The 22,230-nt window shown below is 37.6% G+C and overlaps 1 protein-coding gene across 6 annotated transcripts in view; it reads left to right on the forward strand.

Moving 5' to 3' along the window:
• Positions 1-22,230, forward strand: part of sdk1a (sidekick cell adhesion molecule 1a) — a 342,555-nt gene that overhangs the window by 111,384 nt on the left and 208,941 nt on the right. The window lies entirely within an intron of this gene.

Genomic DNA, 22,230 nt, shown 5'->3' on the forward strand with positions numbered 1-22,230 from the left:
GCGGGCACAGCTCAAAACAGAAATGCAGAACATTAATAACATATAGCCATATAGCCTACATAACGTTATAATGAGAGCACTTAGGGTTTCGCTGACGTTTAATGTTAACTATCTTTTAATCAAAACATAAAACATTATTCACTCCGTTTGTATCTGCGAGGCGTCCATTACACATTTTCCCTGCGTGTTAAAGTTAGAATTTATGACTGTCTAATGTCTGACTTGACTCTTGGTAATGTATTTTGCCCCGCCCCCAAACATATGATTCGACTATCAGTCGACTGTCAGCAAGATTCGAAAATTCCGATTCGACTATGAAAATCCTTAGTCGGGGACACCCCTAATAAAATCATATAAAATGAAAATAAACAATATTAACTACGTATGTATATCATGTATGTGTGTGTTTATGAGCATTACCTAGGGTAAATGTACCTATTAAGCACACTTCCATTTTTGAGATCAGATTATAAAAAGAAAATAATTTATTATCCTACCTGATGTCTTAACCAATTGATGTTTGTTACTATGCACCTCCTGTAATTTCAAGTCAATCAGATCATTGCACTCTGAGATATGAGTATCCATGTGTTCACACTGTCTTTGATTTTTGAATGTGTTACGTAGTTGAATGTGGACTAGTATAGATGTTGCAATGTGCTTAGATAACACTTCATTATGAATATAAAACTGATTGACTTGAATGTCTTGTTGCTTGATTTTAGTGATCTATTTTTTAAAAAAAAATTTTTTTTTTGTGTGATAGATTTTGTACCTTCAAAAAATATATATTTTTACAATTATTCTTATAAATTTTCCTTAAAATAAACAAGAATTTTTAATAAAACATGATGTGAGCTTAATGGGAACAGGGGTGTGCTTAAAGGAACACTCCACTTTTTTTGGAAATAGGCTCATTCTCCAACTCCCCGAGTTAATAAGTTGAGTTTTACCGTTTTGAATCCATTCAGCGATCTCGGATCTGGCGATAGCACTAGCATAGCTTAGCATAGATCATTGAATCCTATTAGACCAGTAGCATCGCGTTCAAAAATGACCAAGAGTTTCGATAGTTTTCTTATTTAAAACTTGACTCTTCTGTAGTTATATCGTGTACTAAGACCGCGGAAAATGAAAAGTTGCGATTTTCTAGTCCGATTTTGCTAGAACTATACTCTCATTCGGCGTAATAATCAAGGAACTTTGCTGCCGTAACATGGCGCAGCAGGCGCAGTGATATTACGCGGCGCCTGAAAGTAGTCCCCAGCCAGGTACCTGGTTATAATATGGCTGGGGACTACTTTCAGGCGCTGCGTATCACTGCGCCTGCCGCAGCAAAGTTCCTTGATTATTACGCCGGACTGGGAGTATCATATCGGCCTAGAAAATCGCAACTTTTCATTTTCGCCGGTCTTAGTACACGATATAACTACAGAAGAGTCAAGTTTTAAATAGGAAAACTATCGAAACTCTTTGGTCATTTTTGAACGCGATGCTACTGGTCTAATAGGATTCAATGATCTATGCTAAGCTATGCTAAAAGTGCTATCGCCAGATCCGGAGATCGGCTGAATGGATTCAAAAACGGTAAAACTCAACTTATTAACTCTGGGGGAGTTGGAGAATGAGCCTATTTCCAAAAAAAGTGGAGTGTTCCTTTAAAGGGTACAAAAATGTACCCATTAAGCACAGTCAGACTTTTTGAATTGAATGATGTATATCTTAATTGAAATGCTTTTGTCATATTTTTGTATGAGAGATTAATATTTTATTTTAACATAACTTTTTGTACTGAAACCAATATCGTCTCAGTGTAGATTTTGGTGAGCTTAATAGGTATGTTTACCCTATATAACATTATTTTTATATAATTATTTATGTACAAATAATATGAATCAACATATAAATTGAACATTTCATTTATTTATCAATAAAAAATATTAAATGTGCATGTCACGTGTACATTTTGAATGTGAATGTTAGTCCATTCCAGTATAACTTTGTTGCTGATCACAGTTACAGGCAGGCCAACCATCAAACTCTGAATGAAATCAGTGCATAAAGTACAAAGTGCTGAACTCAAGAGTGTGTGATTAGCTGCTAACAGCTTTTCCGCAGTGATCTGCTGTGCTGGAACATTAGGTTGGCTCTTTACACAATTACAGATGACCAGGAGGAGGAATGACAGCCAAAGCACTGAGACAGTTTAGCTCCCTCACACCTGTGCCCGGCTCCAAGACCACTGCGACTGCCATGGGTCAAGGACTGGATGGAGGGTCTATGAAGTAAAAAAGCAGACAGGTTGCTTAGCTTATATAAGTTTAACATTACTACATTTATGGTACATTTATACATTTAGAAGATGCCTTTATCCAAAGTGATGTACAATAAGAGATAAGCAAGAGACGAGATGGAAAAATTATTTGTTTCTATTTGGTTTGGTTTGCAGTTAATTTGTTAGGGCAAACTACTTAAGAACAACTAGGGTATAGGATATTTGTAATTTATCAATTCAGATTCCAATTCCGATTCTGCTTAACGATTCTGATTCTTATCGATTCCAACATGAAGTCAAACATTTAGATATCAAACATATTTATTCTGTCTTTTTACAAAGCATTATGTTGCAGCCTACTGAACACTTAGGTCTACAAGAGGAACTTTTGCCTTATGGTTTTAACAAAAATGCTACACCAAAAACAACTAGACTATTATAAATTTCAAACATTAAATTGTTAAAGACAAGTAAATGTGAGTAATAAAATAGGAACAAACAAATCAATCAGTAACAGCTTAAATAAATTCAAATGAGCAAATTTCAGGTACAGAAATTGAAATCAAAAGTTTCAAAACACTGCATAGTTTTCTTGTCATTTCTTGTCAAGTTTTCTTGATTTTTTTCAATCAAGATCAAGTGAATGATTTTCTTTTATTAAAGGGATGGTTCCCCCAAAAATGAAAGTTCTGCCATTAATTACTCACCTTCATGTCGTTCTAAACCCGTAAGACCTTCGTTCATCTTCTGAACACAAATTAAGATATTTTTGATGAAATCCGAGAGCTTTCTGACCCTTCATAGACAGCAACACAACTACCACGTTCAAGGCCCAGAAAGGTAGTAAGGACATTGTTAAAATAGCCCATGTGACATCAGTGGTTCAAACACAATTTTATTAAGCTACGAGAATGCTTTTTGAGTGTAAAGAAAACAGCAAAGGAAGACGTTGTTCAACACTCTTACCAAACTAACTGACTTCTCCAGTATAAATGGGATTTTTGTTATTGAAGTTTAATTCAGAGCAACTGTTAAAACCACAAAGACAGAGACAAAGAAGATTTGTGAAACTAGTCTGATGGCACACTCTTAAACTTAACGGTCAAACTGACACTGACTTCCTGAACTCAAGAGTTTAAGTTTTCATGCAATAATATTCCAGGTCTTTTCTCCTGCTGGTGTCTATGGCTCATGTACTCTGCAATAGTTTGTCGGTGCTTTGCAGGAAGCAAATATAAATGCACAGAATAAGTCTTCGCCCCTGGGCAGCCTGCAGTTCCATACATCAGCACAGATGCTTTGAGAGTTCAGACAGGACCCCACAGCCACGCCAGGTCAGCATGCAAATCAGGCAGATGCGGCACACGAGTCACGTGGCCCTGGACCCAATCAAATCAAAGCGCTGACCCAGCCGAGCGTGAAAATGCCCCCTGACTGTCGACCCACGACGGCCACGGGGTTCGTGCTTCTCAGCAGAGGCGATGTGTCATGCCGGGTCATTTATGCATATGTGTTTATGGGTCAATTCAAGAAAGATACAAAATGACACTGGTAATTCAGTGTTGGAAATATTCAACAGGGTGACTTTGATCAGACTTGTTTTGAAGGACACAAAAACAATTCCAGAACAAACATGTGTGTGGGCTCGGGGAAGCGTCGTTGCCAATTGACTTGACTGCCAGTGACGGTGTGCCGCCATTTCAGAAGGTTCATTTCAATAAGCTGTAAAATGCGAGGAGATCCCCCTGGGGCCACGGAGCCTTACACAGACAAATGAATGGGTACTATGCTCGCTAATTAGAAATGCATTGAGACTCTCCATTTATTCCATCCGTGCTGATGGAATACAAAAATCATGACCCAATACGATTGCAAGATTGGTTATTTGAATGTATTTTTCATAACAATTTGAGCAAGACATGATAAAGAAGCATGAAAAACCCGGAAATAGAGAGAGACGGCAGATCATAGCCCTCAAATGTTTGACATGTTTGTTTGTTTTTGTTGCTTTTATGATACGTGTATTAACCCTGTTCAAAATTTTTTAAGAGGTCTCTTTTGTTCACCAACATTTGTTACAAAAATACAGCAAAACAGAACATTTGTAAAATATTATTACACTTTTAAAAGCCTGCTTTTTAATTTTAATATAATTTAACATGCAGTGGCAAAATGATGGCCAAATCTAATTTTCAGCAGTCATTTCTCCAGTCACACGATTCTTCAAAAATCGAATATTTTATTTTTATTCCAAAGAACATTTATTTAAAATAGATTTTTTTTTAATAATATAAAAGTGTTTACTGTCACTTTGGATTAATTTAATGCTTCCTTGTTGAATAAAAGTAACAGTTTAAATATCAGAAATTGAATTAAAGATCTGAACTCTATCTGGGAATATGAAATTTATTAGGTGTCATTGCCAGAAACAAATTGTAGTTAAATGTTTGGCATATCAATTCAAATTCAAAACCCAGTACCTCAATAGAGCAATGGTACCTATGTGTTTTAATCAAAGAAATTGATTTGTTTGATGAACAAATGAATGAATGAATATCTGTTGTGTTACTCAAGCCATCAGAAAATACGATTAGATTAAGATTTATTTGCATAGCACTTTTCACAATACATACTGTTCCAAAGCAACTTCAGAAAAAAGGCAGTATACAGCTATAAGATAATAAAGGTTTTGTGGCTAGTTCAAAATGCTTCAAGGGACGAGTTGGCACAGGAAAAATAGTTTAAGCACATTCCTCGGATGCACGCTCATAATACACAGATGTCAACTGAGAAAAATGTGACAAACGCATCTCAGATCCCTCAGACGTGGTAATAACTCTCGTCTGAAGGTGAGGCTGGCCACCATTGATTGAATTGAATCAGTAATTCTGTCAGACTAGCCTGAATGATTTTTTTTCCCTTCCAGACTCCCTCAGAGAGCCAGAGTGAGGTACAATGTTTTAGTGCCACAGGTTACAGGCCAGGTATCCAAATGGAGCATGAGCCAGTTTAATAAAAGATCCTGTGAGATAAGACACCTCATTAACAAGATGAACAGTTAATGACCGCCAGGCTTCTTTTCAGGTGTCATTTCGCTGCTTTGAAAAGACACGGCGTGAGACTAAATGAAAGACTTCCACGTTTAGCTTTTCAGGTATTGTTGGCCTAACCCTCCTGCCTCCTATGCAAATCAATGGTTCATTTGAAAGTCAAAAACGAAATTGTTTTAGAAACTTGTCATGGTTCCTTTGTTACCATGCCCGGACATTCATGTCACAGATGTAAAGGGCACATGTCTCTTCGTTGAATCTCATGTGCTGCTCTTTTCTTTATTAGTAGCTTTGAAAAACTGAAAAAAACATGAAACAGAAGTAGCAACAGATCTTTTCCTCCATATTGTGACGTACATCCAAGTGAAATTGATTATCAAAAAAGAGAAACATGTAGGGTGAGGACTTGGTTTTATCCATCCAATTGTAAGACAGAGGCAGGGTTTCAGCCAACTAAATGTTTGAATAAGTCCAGCAAACATCACCAAAGAGAAGTCTGTCGTTTCACTGGAAGATCAGATTTTTTTTTTTTAAATTGAGTTCAAAAAAAAAAAATGCAAGGCATTGTTGACAATAAGATGAATATCATGCATTTAGAAGAAAATTAGATAGAATTAGGAAATTAATTTTCATTTCATAAGTTTGTAAAAATAAGGCACAGTGTACTATGTAAGGAGTAATTGACGACGGGCCGTTGGATTATTAGAAAAATAATGCACACCCGACGCGAAGCGGAGTTACACCTCGGGTGTGCATTATTTTTCTAATAATTCAATAGACCGAAGTCAATTATTCCGCTTATACTACGGTTGCCACACCTCAAGACATCGATCAGATGATATATTTCAAGGCATTCGTCCGGTATTTCTACTTAAATCGCTATTGTGTGTAGGATTATTTCTTCTGCATTTCATTCAACGCCTCCGTTGCTAGTTCCAAAACATTATTTTAAACCTAGTAACGGAAGCTTGAGCCGAACAGATTAATGCAGTTAATACAGTTAATAACTAAGTTATGAGAGAGAGAGAGAGAATTACCTGTGCGTCTCTCAATAGTGTTCGGCAGCAATGTCTCTATAGTTATAGTGAAACTTAGTTCCTTTTGTTCAGGAACAGCGCCGTTGTTGTTACCTCGCTTGTGAGAAGTCATGTAGTTTTTAAGTTGTTTACTGATAAAATCGTCAGAGTAGCGCTAACAACATTAGCGCGATGTATGCTAGTGTGTGCAAACTGTAACTGTTATGTATGTGCGGTCTGTGAGGGAGAGAGAGCGGGAGAGATAGAGTATGTGCTTTCCGTACATAATAAAGCGTAATTTTGTGGCAAAAACATGGACATGATCTGTCGTTTTTATCATATTGTTTACTGTATTTATTTATTTGGCCAGTGTCGTTGTGGGTCTTGGTTATTTTGCTGTTGTAAGACCTTTGAAATAACAGAAATCATTTGGCGAAGTGATATGGTCATGTAATGCGGTCAAGAGCTGCCTGGAACTGCGTCATTGTATGCTTCCTGAAAATAATTGCACACCTTAGAACGTTCGGCAGCCAATCAGATTCAAGCATTCAACGGCCCCGTAGTATAAGTGCTAATATTTTCTGTATTTAAAAGAATTTTCTGTATTTATTTTTCACCATTTTTTTAACTCGTATTTTGACGGATAATGTCCAGGTAGAAAAAAACAGCATGCCTTTGCCATTTTTCTACATTTCTTTCCCTATACAGTACATGTCAGCTTCAGACTAAATTTATTTAATTAGGGAAAATATATATATATATTAAATTTAACATAAATTCTACAAGTTTATCATGCACAGTTAGTTTTTAAGGGCTATTTGGAATTTTTTTATTGAAAAATACGAGCAATAGCACGACAAATTTGTTTATTTGTTTTAACTTTTAATCTGAAATAAGGAATAAAACTATAACATTTTAGTTTTGCAGATTTATTATGTAGCGAAAATGTAAAGTTAAAAGAGAAACTTGTGGTCTGTCATATACAGTACAAGGAACTGAGCACTAGATGTCAATATATATAAAGCCTTTGACCTCTAGTGCTCAGTTCCCTGTATATATCCTCCCTGGCTGTATTTAGTGAATGATCATGTTTAGGTTCGGTTTTATTGACAAAGTCTCGGTTTAAGCAGCTTTGTGTCTGTGAGCGCTAATGGAAGAGCATTGGTCCGAGCGTGACTGCTTTATTATTGGTAATCCTTTCAAAGACCATTAGAACAAATCCTCCTTCTGTCTCTTGTTCCAACTCTTGATTCACTGCTGCCTATTTGAGTTTGCTGCTGTTGTGTCAATAATTATGCGACACTTATTTCTATCTACTCTCGTTGCTAAGTGGGGAAATTGTCCTCTTTGCTTTGCACGGAGAATGTGCCGTTGCAAATCTTTTGTCTCTAATTGTGATATTTTCCCCCGTAGACAGTTTGCCCCCCAACATCCGCGAAGGACAATTAGGAGGCGAGTTTTTCTGCCGTATTGCAGAGAGCCGCGCTAATTAATTAGCATGGTGTAAGTGAACGTGCCGCTGTCTCTTGCTGGCTCCACACAGTTAGTTTAGTGCTTTAAAGACTATCATTAACGTTGTTTTCATGCACTTCTGATTGGACGGACACCTATGGTGAGAAGAGAAAGTACAGTTAGTTGAGTGCTGAAATAGCATCTGTAACCCGCTAAGTTGTTGTCAGGTTTCCTCACGCTGAGCGCAAGTCGGATCAGGGGTGATGCTAACTAGGCTTGTCTATCAAGCTAACGAAACTCCAGCAAGCCGCTGTAACAGTTCTTTTTCTCTTTCTCCTGTTTAGACAGCTTGCTTTTGGCACTTCTTTTGTAAAACCTACCAAGCAAGGGTAAACAATGTTGATCAATTATACAAGGACAACCTTTTCTTTTCACTCTATCAGTCTTTCTTTCTCTCGGTAATTAGACTGTTCTCTTTAGCAGCATTCTATGCTTTCACTCCATCTACATAAAATACCTGTGTGAATCGATATGTGTGGGCACGACTGGGATTATTCACTGTACACATGAAATATTCAACATGTGAAAACCAAGCGATCGAGTTAATTGTCGTCGGGGAGACTTGACGCACCTGTCAGACGTGCCGGTAAAGGTTCGGTTAATGCTGTCCTGTGGAGGAAGACAGCGAAATGCTCCCCGTGTTCTTGAATGATTTAGAGGCTGACCTTACTGCTGTTCCTCAGCGCCCAGACAGGTGCAGCACTTCTTCCTCGGCATGAGGACAATCTGTGCACTGCTGTTTGCCACAGATTTACTGTCCTGCCTGGACAAAGACTGGTGTCCGGTGTAGTTTATGGTTTGCAGCAATACTCTATTCCAGATTAACTCAAGATCCCTCTGTTCCTCGTAACACAGGTACCGTCAGCATCATTGGCCTGAAGCAGGTAATGAGTCCGTCTTCTTTTATAAGGCCACTGTTAGGAACTGGCCTGCTATTAACTTTATAGCAAGAATCACCGTGGCACTTGTTAAAGGTCCAGTCACAGAAATGTGCATTTTTCATATCTGTATGATCCTTTGTGTTTGAGTGGCTCTTTCTTTTCCAGAAATGTACAATAGAGTTCTTGTTTTAGAAAATCACGTCCACAGTTATTTACAGCCACCATTGCACCTCATCTTAAGGTATGTTTAACCCCAAAATGAAAATTCTGTCATTATTTACTCACCCTCATGTCGTTCCAAACCTATATGACTTAAATTTATCTTTGGAATGCAAATTAAGATATTTTGGTATTCTCTCATCCTTTTTGTCCATCCAATGAAAGTATCTTTGTGTCAATCAAACATAGACACAAAGATAGTTATGTGGAGCAACAGTTTGGACCAATTAGTTTTCACTTTGATGCATATGTAGCCAATGAGCTTTCTGCTTTACATTTAAATGGCTGGTTAGCATCCACTAGAGCAGTTTGCAGTTTGCATCCTCTAAAACCCTCCACCTTCCCCAGCTCCACCTGCATAGATCTGCTGTGAGTTATTATATATGCTATTTGTGCAACAGCAGCGTATCTGCGTATGTATTGGTAGTAGCAAGTTCCTGTGCTCGCTTAGCAGCAGCAGCATTAATATACAACAGCAATAACCAACCATTGCCATACTAAAATCTTCTGAGAGTTGTCATGATAGAACTTTCTTTTTCTATTTTTGCAGCAACAGCGTGGCACACAAATAAAAAAAAAAGTAGAAAAGTAAGCAGGTAACAATAATTTATATTTTTGTTTTAATTAAATGCTTAAATAAACTCTTTAAAGTCGCAATGAATGGAAGAAGACAGGTTTGAATGTCAGCTTGAAGTTAACTGTTAGAATTTTATGGAGTTTAAGCAAACAAATGTCTAGCGTATGTCACCAGAGAGAAGTCTGTACTTTCACTGGAAGCTTGAGTTATGGCATTTTGATTAAAGGGGTCCTATTATGCTCTTTTACAAAGTCTTGATTTTGTTTTGGGGGTGTACTAGAAAATGCTCTCATGCTTGGTGGTTCGAAAATCATATTATTTTTCACATAATTATTACAATACCTTTCTCCCCAGCCTGGCACAAATGGCTCGATTAGTTCTGGGTTTGATGAAGAACCGCCTTCCCGAAAAACTAAATGTTTTGTGATTGGTTAGCTGTCCCAGTGCATTGTGATTGGCGAACAGCTTAGATGCCGTTTCAGTACTGCCCCGCCCCTTGCCAAAACAACAAGTTCGTCAATATTGCCATGTCAATTCAGACCCTGAGAATATTGAACGAGGATCGCGCACGGATATTGCAAGACATATTAAAGTGGTAACGTTATTGTTTTTTTTGGGCTAAATCACATTTTAGATAGTAAATGCAGTTATTTTTAAGTTGTTGTTGACATCCTATGTACAGATAAGTGCAACGGTAATATGTATTATGTTTATTGTTCTTTAATTCTAATATTATAACATGAATTGCAGTGAAACTGTTATGCAGTTGAATTTATTTATACCATAGTCCCACAGACTTACACTATTTGTGGCGGCATATATATATATATATATGCAAATTCTGCCAGCAGGAGGCGCTATTGGAGCGGGAGAGAGCGAGGTTTCCCCGGGAACGCTGTACACAAAACAGCGCTCCGCTCACAAACGCTGCTTTATCAGACATTACATGCAAGATGAAATGAAAATGACATCCAAAATTTTCTGAAGACAGTCTGTTTCCTTCAGAAATACAGTGATATAAAAACACCCGCACCAGCTTTTGATTTTGAAACGTGCAGTGCTCAACTACCAAGTGTTCTCCACATCCGCCAACCATTCGAATTTCCGTAGGCGGGATTTATTTGAATGATATTCTAATCTAATGGACCGCTTTGTGATATCACAAATACAGGAAAACAACTTTGTAGTCCAAACGAGCCGTTCGTTGTAGTTCTTGAAAAATGATTTTTTTAAAAACGAAATATCTCCCTTTGGAGTGGACTTTGAGATTCGTAACTTTGTAGATCTTTTTATGCCCAAACATACACACTACAAACTGACAATTCAAAATTGACACACTTGACAATTTAAAAAGTGAAAAAGCATAATAGGACCCCTTTAAAAATAAAATAAAATACAAAATAAAAATGTTCACAGTAACATGCATTTAGAAAATAGGGGGATTTTTCATTTTATGCGGACTTTAAATTTTGTGTTTGTCAAATCAGTTTTCTTTGATGAGACTGATCATGAGAATAATTTACTTTTGATTGTCTGTTAATGTATGTAAATACATTTGTCAGCTGTTCCATTAAACAGAATTATTCATTCATTTTGAATTCCAATCCAGAATCATTTGAAAAAGAATCACAATACATCAGTGAATTAATTTCCCCCAAGCCTATTTGACATGTGCATTTGCTAGTTTGGGCAAGAACTTAGATTAACTTATAAAAGACGCTTTGATTCTTTCTTTTCTGTAGCTCAGCTGGTGCTAGCAACACCAAGGCCACAGGTTTAATTCCCAGTGATTGCACAGACTGATGAAATGTATAGCTCAGATGCACTGTAAGTTACTTTGCATGAAAGCATCTGTCAAATGTACAAAAATGTAAATCCCAAATGCAACACGTTGTGCCTTCTTAAGACATGGTATAAAATGCTAATCATTTCTCCAGATATTTGCATAGCCTTGATATATATTTTGGTGAGAAGTGAGAAGTCTCTTGACAGTGTCCTTCCTCAGAACTACACATCTACAATTCCTTTAGCCCTTAAAATGATTCCCACCTCACGTCCCATAATATATTCACTGCTGAGACTGATTCTGCATATGCATGCTTATATTCATAAATGCAATATGCCCCATATGGATATTCATATGAAGTGTCCAAAAAGCAGTACATTAAATGAGTAGCATGTCCAAGTAGTATTCATGAAACAGTACTGTAGATGAACAATCCCAGATGACCTACTACATCCACTGACAGTGCAGACACTTTACAATAAGGATCCATTTGTCAGTTGTTAATGCATTACCTAATGTTAAATAATTTAAATTAAATTAATAAAAAGCTATTTCATTGTAAAATTAAATTTTACAGTTTTATTTTGTTGTATGTTGTACGTCACAGAAAGTCCAGGTCAAATGATTATGCCACAATGATGGATGTCCAGTTATGTGTTGTTTATACTGAAGTGCATACCATATTATATTGAATACTTCATCAACGGTTGTGAAAGAAGTCCTTTATTGAATTGAGTACATGCTCTGAAACCACACAATACTGGAAACAAAAAGAGAGTCTCTGTTCAGCCTCAGATTTGTATCAGTATTTTTTAGGGGCAAATTAAACAGCAATATAAATCCTTTCATGTAGGTTCTGTCACTCTTGTGCGGTTTTTCCTGACTTTGAAATAATTGCTTTGTGAGCTGTGAGCTAGTAAGGAAGCCGGCGATGAGTGACAGTGCTGGCCAGGAGGTCAGAAAAACACCTACCTCTGCTGCATCGCAGACTGGGAAAGACAGTCAACCTTTTCCTTCACACCGCTCGAAAGACTAGTTTGAACTCGAGGGTCAGCTTGAACGCAATTTTTTGATGGGTCAGATCTAAATAATGAATTAAAGCAGGTGAATTTATCAACTCTGTCAAATAACTATGCAGCGAGATGCAATCAGCTGCACCCTTTAAAAGAGGAAGAAATGTTGAAGTGTTGCCTCGTGGGAAATCACAACTACAGTACTCATTCAAGTTAGACAGACTGATGAAAGATCGGATTGCGGTCCATTAATGATTCACAATAACAGTTATTTTCTAAATTTCTGTCTCTCAAGATGTTTTGCTTGGTTCATTGTACAGATTTTTTTTCCGTGTGACTCATCAGGCTTGTCTGTGAAGAAAGATGACACGTGAAAAGGGCTAGCATTAGTAACGCAGACACGCACACACTGTACTTTTGCAGTGATTATAAGTCGGCTTTAATGGATGCTGTGTTTTTCTCTCTTTGTTCTGTGTGCTTTTAATTTGCTTAACATCCCTTAGAGAGACAGAAACAATCTCTGTGTATATTCTTTTTCATATCTGAGGAGACACGAGGAGACACTATGTTGACCGTGCTGCTTTGCATATTAGCAAGTCAAGTCCCATTCAGCTGTCTGAAGAACTCAGCTCTTGAAATGAGTTGTCGCGATACCAAATCACAACACTCTTCAATGCTACGCTGAAGTTTTTTGTTCTAAACATTCGGTGTCCACAAAAATTCACAGGTGGCAAAACATTTTGTGAATTGTTTAGTGTCTGTTTTTGTTGAGATGCACTTGGTTGCTTCACCCATAGAAATGTAATTGGGCCAAAATCATACTCCATTTAATTAAAGTCTAATGAAATGGAAATTGCGTATTGTGTACGCTAGCCAAACAGCTTCTTGAATTAGACAAATTTGGAGTGGGACTTGGTTTTGTCTGTCGGAAATTGATTGGCTTGTTGGATTGGATTGTTGTTGTTTGCTAATTGGTGCATAAAATTGGCGTATTTTCGTAGATTCATAAAATTATGGTTGAACCACTGATGTCACATGGGCTATTTTAACGATGTCCTTACTACCTTTCTGGGCCTTGAACGTGTTAGTTTTGTTGCTGTCTATGCAGGGTCAGAAAGCTCACAGATTTCATCAAAAATATCTTAATTTGCGTTCCGAAGATGAACGAAAGTCTTACGGGTTTGGAACAACGTGAATAATTATTCACAGAATTTTCATTTTTGGGTGAACTATCCCTTTAATGCAAATCAGTTTGATGCAAAATATGCTGAAACTAGAAATCATTCAGTTTGTGTTCTGCTTAATATAATCAGTAATTGAATTCACATAATTTTTTCTGTTAACAGCAATGGACTTTCAATCATATTTGAATATGCAATATTGAAATAAACTTGCTTCATTTAGTAAATATCACTGTTAGTTTTTATAGTGTAAAAATGAAGTGTCTGATTAACTAATTTTGTTGCTTCATGCAGTGTTTTGCTTTCAGTCAGGGCATGGAAAACTTCGCATTTGATTAGGATGCAGTGTTGTGATATTAAGTCAAATATATTTTGGGGTTCTGTCAAATTCAGTTAGTGTGTGAAGCATATAAATGCTTCTTCTGTTTTAAGAGGAAATTATATCAAAGCTATGCTAATGCTACGTTCTATTCAAAGTCAAATGTAAGTTATTTCAACTTGATCTCTGACTTCCAAACAAAAATTACTTGATGAAAGGGGGGAAAAATAGTGACACCACCATTAGCTTCACAGTTATTGATGTTGTCAACAAAGTAGTGTTTTGGCAACCATATATCATGGATAATGATGCTATGCAATGTTAGCATTTGCTAAACAGGTGCACGATTACCAAGAAAGATGATCATTTACTATGTTTCCCACACCTCTGTGTATAAATGTTTGTTTTCATTTAATGCAGCATCTTTGACTTGCAGGTGTATGTTATAAGCTTAAAGGTTAATGTTTATGTTTCTGTGTGCTGTCATGTTAAGTTATTGATTTTTCCAAGTAGATATAGACTTGGCATAATGGCCGAAAACGAAATTATCATTCAAATAATGGTCAGGATAGGCTAGTTCAGTTCTGTAGGAGTTCATACTAGATACATAACAATATCCAGAGGGATGTGTAGTGTGTTGCTCTTGTTTATTGATAGCTTTTGTTCTCTCCTTCATTGCTATAAGGCTCTTAGCACACTTTACATTTGGCTCTGGATCTCTAGAGCATCCATCGCTGTGAGGGCTCCCACACAGGCATCCGAACTCCCACACAAGTCACTTCAAACCCCCCTGTGACCTGCCTGCAGTCCTGCCCTCGCTTTACCAAGATGCACTGAGAACACTTACTCACATACTGTTGTCGTCCCTGTCACCACTCCGGGTTCCCTGGTGTCAGAGGTGCGAGTCCAGTTTCTTTCCTCTCTTTTTACCTTGTCTTCTTTTTCCCTTTTTTTCTTTTTCTTCTTTCCACAGCACAAACACAGTTTTTACTGTCAGTGGTCTGAAAGAGCCCAGTGAAATATCTCATCCCCCCAGAGAGAGCGGGAAAATCTCAGAGCTGCTACTTGCGGTGCCTAGGGTATGACGGCAGCTTAGCAGGATAGAGGCTTCTAATGCTTAAAATTCTGCACCGAATCTTCCCTGTGCAATCCGCAGTCAGAGAAGACGACTTTACCTTGGGCACTTTATAGAGCATCCATTACCCATCTACTCAGCAGGATATTAACTGAAGCCAGACTGCGCAAGCATGCATCTCTGGGGTACAGCAGCCATGTCTTATTACTCTATTACAGGTCAAACCCACCGCTCCAAGCGCACTGTGTCCATCCCTGGACTTCCTGATCATATTTGACGCTCATCATGCATTTAATATATTCTTTCTTGTCGTAATAAGTCACTGTGGATGATGCTATTGTCAGAAGCATTCTGGATGAGTTTACACTGGTCATGATGGCAGCATTTTGCTTCACCTTCAAGGTACAAATAGGAAGTAAATGACCAGAAGTGAGACACCAAGCACCAAATGCGATAAAATTGGGTTTGGCGCATAAATAAAACTCCCCATTTGGCCAGTAACTGAATAAGATATTGCAATACAATGCAGGGTTTTTATCATCTGATCCTCACTGATTTAAGCGAGCAATTGAAATCAAACTGTCTACCAAAGAAAACATTATATACATTTTTAACCTTTAACCCAAAAAAGATGAATGTTTTCTATCATTCAACACATTTTCTCATTCACATGTGAAATGTGCTTATGCATATGCAAAAGTGTCAGGTTTTTTAATCTGCAAATGTTGCGTCACAAACACTATTGTTCAAAATGTTCACTGACACTGGCTCTGATTAAAGATCTTTTGTGACTCCCTGGAACATATTATTAAAGTTTGTTAGCAAGTTATTTTCTTTTGAATACAGCCCACGCCGTGATTCTGCTGTGTCTTTTGTAACACTTTGCAGATTGCAATATAGATATAAAGAAGCTTTATCTTGATGTCTTCAGGATCTTGTTCGGATTATAACATACCGGAATGTGCTAGAGGATCTCAAATGGTGAAGGTTAATACTGAGCAAGGCTGTTGTAATCAAACCTGGTTATGTTCAGTCAACTGATTCTAATTATTATTTTAATTGGGTGTATTTCGCTAAGGTACATTTTCTCTTTTGTGACTGTGCCAGGCATGCAGTTTACTTTAATTTAATTAAATTGTAAAAGAAGAATCAGCTTTGTTTTCACCTTAAAGGTGCCATAGAATGGAAAACTCTATTCATCTTGGCATAGTTGAATAATAACAGTTCTGTACATGGAAATGACATACCGTGAGCCTCAAACACCATTGTTTCCTCCTTCTTATGAAAATCTCGTGAATGCAAAAGACCACTGAAAAATAGGCGAATCTGAACATAACACCGACTGTGACATTACAGTCGGGATCACTAATAGCTACACCCCCAACATTTGCATATACCTGCCCATGTTCTAGGTCAGCCGCCAGCCAACCAATCAGAAGTTCTGCAGGTATTGTGAAGAAACAAGCGAGGACAACAGCGAAAATGGCAGATCATGGAAATAAATGTTATGTTCCAGGCTGTGCAGGGATGGGTTGGTGCCCTTACCTAAGCCGTATACCTGTTATGTAGATATCAGAGAACAATTTAAAATATTGTATTAATGCATTCTATGGCACCTTTAAAACATTCAATGTCAAAGTCTCAGTAACAGAGAAAACAATGAAGGAAGCAAAACATGTTTGCCATTATATAGTAAATACTGTTACTGTTATATCAAACAGCTTTCCTGGGATTGAAAGTAGCAAATGGAAACTACCACATTCAAGGCCCAGAAAGGTAATGAGGACATCATTAAAATAGCCCATGTGACATCAGTGGTTCAGCCTCAATTTTATGAACCTACTGTATGAGAATCATTTTTATGTGCAAAGAAAACATAAATAATGACTTTATTCAACAATTTCTTCAGACTTTGATATGCATTCACAACAGTACCATGATGCATGTGTGTGTATTCATTTTTGTGTGAACTGTCCCTTTAAGGTTGCAGAAGAACGAACACACTGGAGATAGCGAAATAATAATAGTAGGCAGCTAATCAAACCCTGTAATGCTGAATGAAAAGCAACCGCAGTGCGGTCCAGCACTCGGCGGCTGCAAATGACCAGTGATTACAGAAAACGTGTTGAGCTCAATGTTTTATGCCTTGTGGATCATCCAAACACTCCATGGCCATTGGTTACACTGCGTAATGGGTGCATTCATTACTTGGGAACGCCTCACAAGAGCCTCCATCACTTTTCAGGGCTGTCCTAGCCCATCTCATTCTTTAAAAGAATCATTAGAGGCCAGTAAAACTGAATTAAGCTCCTATCAATCACCACGTATGAGGACGCCTCTGCACTCGGATGCTTCATTGAAGCCATTACATTCCCGATCCCACAGAGTGCCACTCCGCTTACAGACACTGAAGTTGAAGGTTATTTAGTTATGGATATTTGGCTTCGATCCAGAAGGCTTCTGTGAGCTCGAAACATGTGGGAGGCTCACGGCGGCATCTGATGAGAGGTTACCCAACTGGTATTCATGCTGTGTTTCTACAGCAACATAGTGCTGTTATGTGGCAACACGGTGGCCCGGGTTTTAAAGGTGCACACTGCTCAAGGTCCAAAATTAACTTTTTGCCACACTTGCCAATAAGGAGTGAATGGAGACAATTAATATGAATTAATATGATTTTTTTTTTTCCTTTTCATAATTTTTGATTTATAGAAGTTCAAAAGAGCAGCACTTATTTGAAATACAGATCATGTATAACAATGTCTTTACTGTCATTTTTGGTCAGTTTCATGCATCCTTGCTGAATAAAAGTATCAATTGCCTTAAAAAAAAAACTTCCTTTCTGACCCCTAAATTTCAAACAGTAATTTACATGGCAGTTTTATTTGTTCATGTGTTTTTTGTTTGCCATATTGTGAAGATTGGCTTCTTTGTTCAGTGTTTTCCTTCCATGCGAGCTCCTCCATGCCAGGTAAGTTGGTGGTTTACATTCATCCAGCAGATGGACTTGGCACTGTCATCATCCCTCTGTAATGTAACACTCAACTTCAGCAGTAGAAAACGCAATGCAGGTTTAGCCTGGGAACACCAAATACATCAACATGAGCCCTAAAGCCTGAGAAACCAAGGACTCAACAAACAGAGCAAGGCAAACATGAGGGAATATATACACAAGGCCTAATGACTTAATGAGAATAATTAATGACACACACCTGGAAACAATCAGTGAGGGAACGCTGAACAAACACATGATGTGAACAAAGAAACCAACCTTCAAAATAAACATTGCGCAGAACAAGAGGACACCAAAACAAGTTCCCATGCCAATATTTCTGGGTTTTTAATAGTCCAGTGAGGTGGACGGCCTTAAATTCCTTTGTAGTGACGTGATAGACTGATATTGGGTTGCATGTCATGTTTAGTGGCACAATAGCTGTGTAAAGGCATATTTAACTTGTCTCATGGGGGATATTTATGTTTCAGATGTTTATTATACTGATTGAGCATCTCAAACGTGTTATTTGTTCACTGTGGTTTCCGTAATGTGCTGTTAAATCGCATAGACATGTTTGTAAACATCCTGTGTTATAAATACCTCAAGATTTACCGGAACAGTTGCAGTACTTTTACTGTGTTGGAGTGTTGGAAATGGAAATGTATGTGGTTTGTTATTCAGCAGATAACCTTATTCCATAAGCTGTAGGACCTAGTTGGTTTTGAAGAGTTGTGTGAGAAAGCCTCAGCGTCTTAGAGATTGCTGAGTCCAAGCTGACCTCAGTGTTGTGGAGGATTGAGAGTGTGTGAGTGGGCTTATGATTATGGGCCTTGAGCTATGTGACGAGGGAAGGTTTTCTGCATTATTAATGTCTGAATGTTCAAACGCTGATGATTTTTTAGTTGTTTATGTGCATGATAGACACTGAGGGAGATGGGTGTTTTGATTATCACGGCAGCCTCACGCATTTGAGCGATTGTTGTTGTGAGTGATTACCCTCCATTTGAAGCCTCTTCTGCCGGTTCCTTTATGAGTTTGTTTATGTCTCGAGAGCTTGTCTTGAGAAGTTGTGGCGACGTACGTTTAAATCCTACGTTCAGTGGCCAAGTGGACATAATAATAACAGTAAACCACATTAGCAATAGCTGACTTGCACTTGAAGTTCATTTTAGCGAAATTAAACTTCTTGCTTGTCACTGTGCCAAGTGGCTTTTCAGTCAGTAGTGAAATATTGAAATTGTTGTAAAGCTGTAGTTTATTTTGTGGTCCTTGATCTTGTGAAAGATACTGTTGAACTGCAGCCTGTGTCTTATTCTTTATTAGTCTTTCACTCATAGCAAAGAATTGTTTCTCATAAACAGTGAGAATGGAGAGCATATGTTTGTGCAGGTCTCGTGGTTCTCAGATTTTTCTTTTGGGGAAAAAACTAGTAATCCCATGTTTTTCTCTTCTGGAGGTTCAAAAGACATCACAACAATTTCTCAAAATGTGCTAAGATTTGCGACATCTGCTATCAAAATTTTGAATTTTTTTTATCAAATTGCTGGAAGCATTGTTCCTCAGATTCTTCCAAGAACAATTTATGGATTTATTAATTTTATAACTATGCTTAAACAAACAAACTAAATATATGCAACAATTGTTTTTTTTTATTTCCCAAAAAATGCAGGGGCAGCATCTCTTATGCACTATTCAGACACTATTAAGAACTCCAGTTAATTTTCATTACCCAAATAAGAGAATTTTGTCATCAATTACTCCAAACTTGTATGACTTTAAATCATGTTCAAAACACAAATAAAATTGTAATAAAACCTGAGAGATTTCTGTTCCTCCACTGAAAATCCATTCCACCAAAACTTTGACACTTAAAAAAGTTAATAAACACTTCATAAAAGAAATCTTTATCAATTTAAGAGGTTTGTTCTTGCATGCCACACAAGCACATTTCAGCTTCTCTTTACCATATTTGATGCACTATATGTACGTGTGTTGATCAGTTTTTATATGTGAATAAAAGCTTGAATTAAATCTACTCAATGTGCTCATGTAAAGCATATTTTTATTTGTGTCTTTTCAGAAGACTTGGATTAAACCACTTTATTCATATGTCAATTTTGTCTTTATGAACGTTTTAAAGTGTCAGTTTTGGTGGAATGGACTTTCAGTGGAGGAACAGAAATCTTCATTAAAACTATCTTCATATGTGTATAAACAAAAGTCTTAATGGGTTTGGAACACCATGAGAGTTCAGGTATAAACAAGCAATTATTTAACAATGACTTTCTGCACAGCTTACTACTGTTTTCTTTTTTAATCAATTGCTAGTTGAGACGCTGTTTGTCACATATTTTAGTGTTTATCTGATCAAGCTCACTCAGCTTACTAAATCAGAGTGGATGAACTTGGTTCCTCTTGTGATCGAGATGCTTGACGTCCCAGAGTGAGTACTGAGGGTGAATCTCAGTGTTTCTCTCTGTCCGTCTGTGTTGGACTCTGAGTGTTAGTCTCCACAGTGATGTGTAGACAGGGTTGATTGCTCCCTGTCTGGCCTGTCAGACAGTGTCAGGCAGAGGAATGATCATCCTGTGCCATCTGGCCAGGAAAAGACTTTAACTTTCACTCTACATGCAGAGCAAAGCTTACTGCGCTGATTTTTAGATTAAAAGTTTCTACCGTTAAAGATAAGGCTTTAATTGGTATTCTTAAAGAGAATCAAGAGCAAGTATGGTTAATTTAACAGAGATCTCGCATCAAGATGGAACTGAACCTTAGATATTGTAGTCCAAACATTATTCCATTAGAAATAATTAAAACTACATTTTCTAATAATTAAAAAGTACATTTTGTTGCTGATGAAATTCTTAAGGAAATATGATGCTTGACAATGCAAGTTGTTTTAAATGTTTTTAGCACATTTCTGTATGGTTGCCAGGGTGTTAGTAATCTTTAGTGGTTTTTAGCAAACTGCTATGTGGATTCTAGGGTGTTCTGGGTGGTTGGCGGGGTCTTTCTTTGTGGTCTATGTTAAATGACACTGTTTCAACTAAAAACTGTATTTTATTATATGTTTTAGCCATTTTGGGAGCCTGAAAATGCAAACTTTTGAAAACAGGTCTCAACGTTTTTGAAAACGACACTATTATCATCTAGGCTACATGTAAACTACATAAACACAAATTTGTGAAAACGGTGTGTTACGTGTTCAGTCTATAGGTATGCGTGTAGGCGCTTGGTGCTTTTCCACAAAGTGACACTGTCACTTTTTTACCGTGACTGTTGGCCTGACATGCATAATACACCGTTTTTAGTCATTTTTGCAGATCTGTGCAGATCGTTTTGACAACATTGTCGTCTGTACGCAAACATTTTCAGAAATGCAAAGGAAAAACGTTTCTTTTTTTAGTATACAGGGAGGGTGTCCGCGGGTCTTTAAAAAGACTTAAAGGGGTATGGGGTATGATGCAAGGGGTATGATGCAAGTTCATGTTTTCCTTTGTCTTTGTAGTGTTACAAGCTGTTTGTGCACATATAAGATCTGTAAAGTTGCAAAGATTAAATTCTCAAATCCAAAGAGATATTCTTTATAAAAGTTAAGACTCTGCCACGCCTTCCTAAAATGTCTCATTCAAACATGTCTACGTCACCATGTGGGAAGATTTGCATAACACCGCCCAAACGTATACGCAATGAAAGAAGGCGTAACTTTTATTCTCGCTGTAGTATTGTTGTTGCCACCGCCATGTTGTGGAGACGCTGTGTGTTTCGTTGTGAAAGCGAAAGTACTTTGTTTGACCTTCCAAATGAGTACACAACTAGAAATCAGTGGTTAAGTTATATTTACAACACTGATCCAGAACACTACAACGCAAATATTCGAGTGTGTGCAGCGCATTTTACGGAGGACTGTTTCCTGAACCTGGGAGAGAGTAGCCTACAATGTGATGGCTGTGAACACTATAAAGTGGGGCAATTCCAAAGTCGCAAGGACAGCCTGGTGCTTCTGACTCACAGCCTGTAAGTACGTTTCGATATTTAAAGAATTTGCTACTGACTATTCAAACACGAGTTTTGAGCAGTGTAGAGTAGTGCTTGTTTGGCGTTTCTACGATCACAAATGTAGACATGGTGTTATGTTTGCGCTGCGCAACGTAACACGTAAAAAGACCGTATGGGTCATTATATTCAGTAATTATGTCCTCGCTGAATGCAACAAATGCCATGTTTATAGTGGGTTTTATTATTTTGGTCTCGTCGTGCTGGCACACGGCATCACAATCCCATATAATGCCATATCACCCTGCAGCCCAAGACTGGTTGCTCACTGAAGC

This window comes from Onychostoma macrolepis, chromosome 03, assembly GCF_012432095.1.
Source record: "Onychostoma macrolepis isolate SWU-2019 chromosome 03, ASM1243209v1, whole genome shotgun sequence".
In the NCBI taxonomy this organism is placed as follows: Eukaryota; Metazoa; Chordata; class Actinopteri; order Cypriniformes; family Cyprinidae; genus Onychostoma; species Onychostoma macrolepis.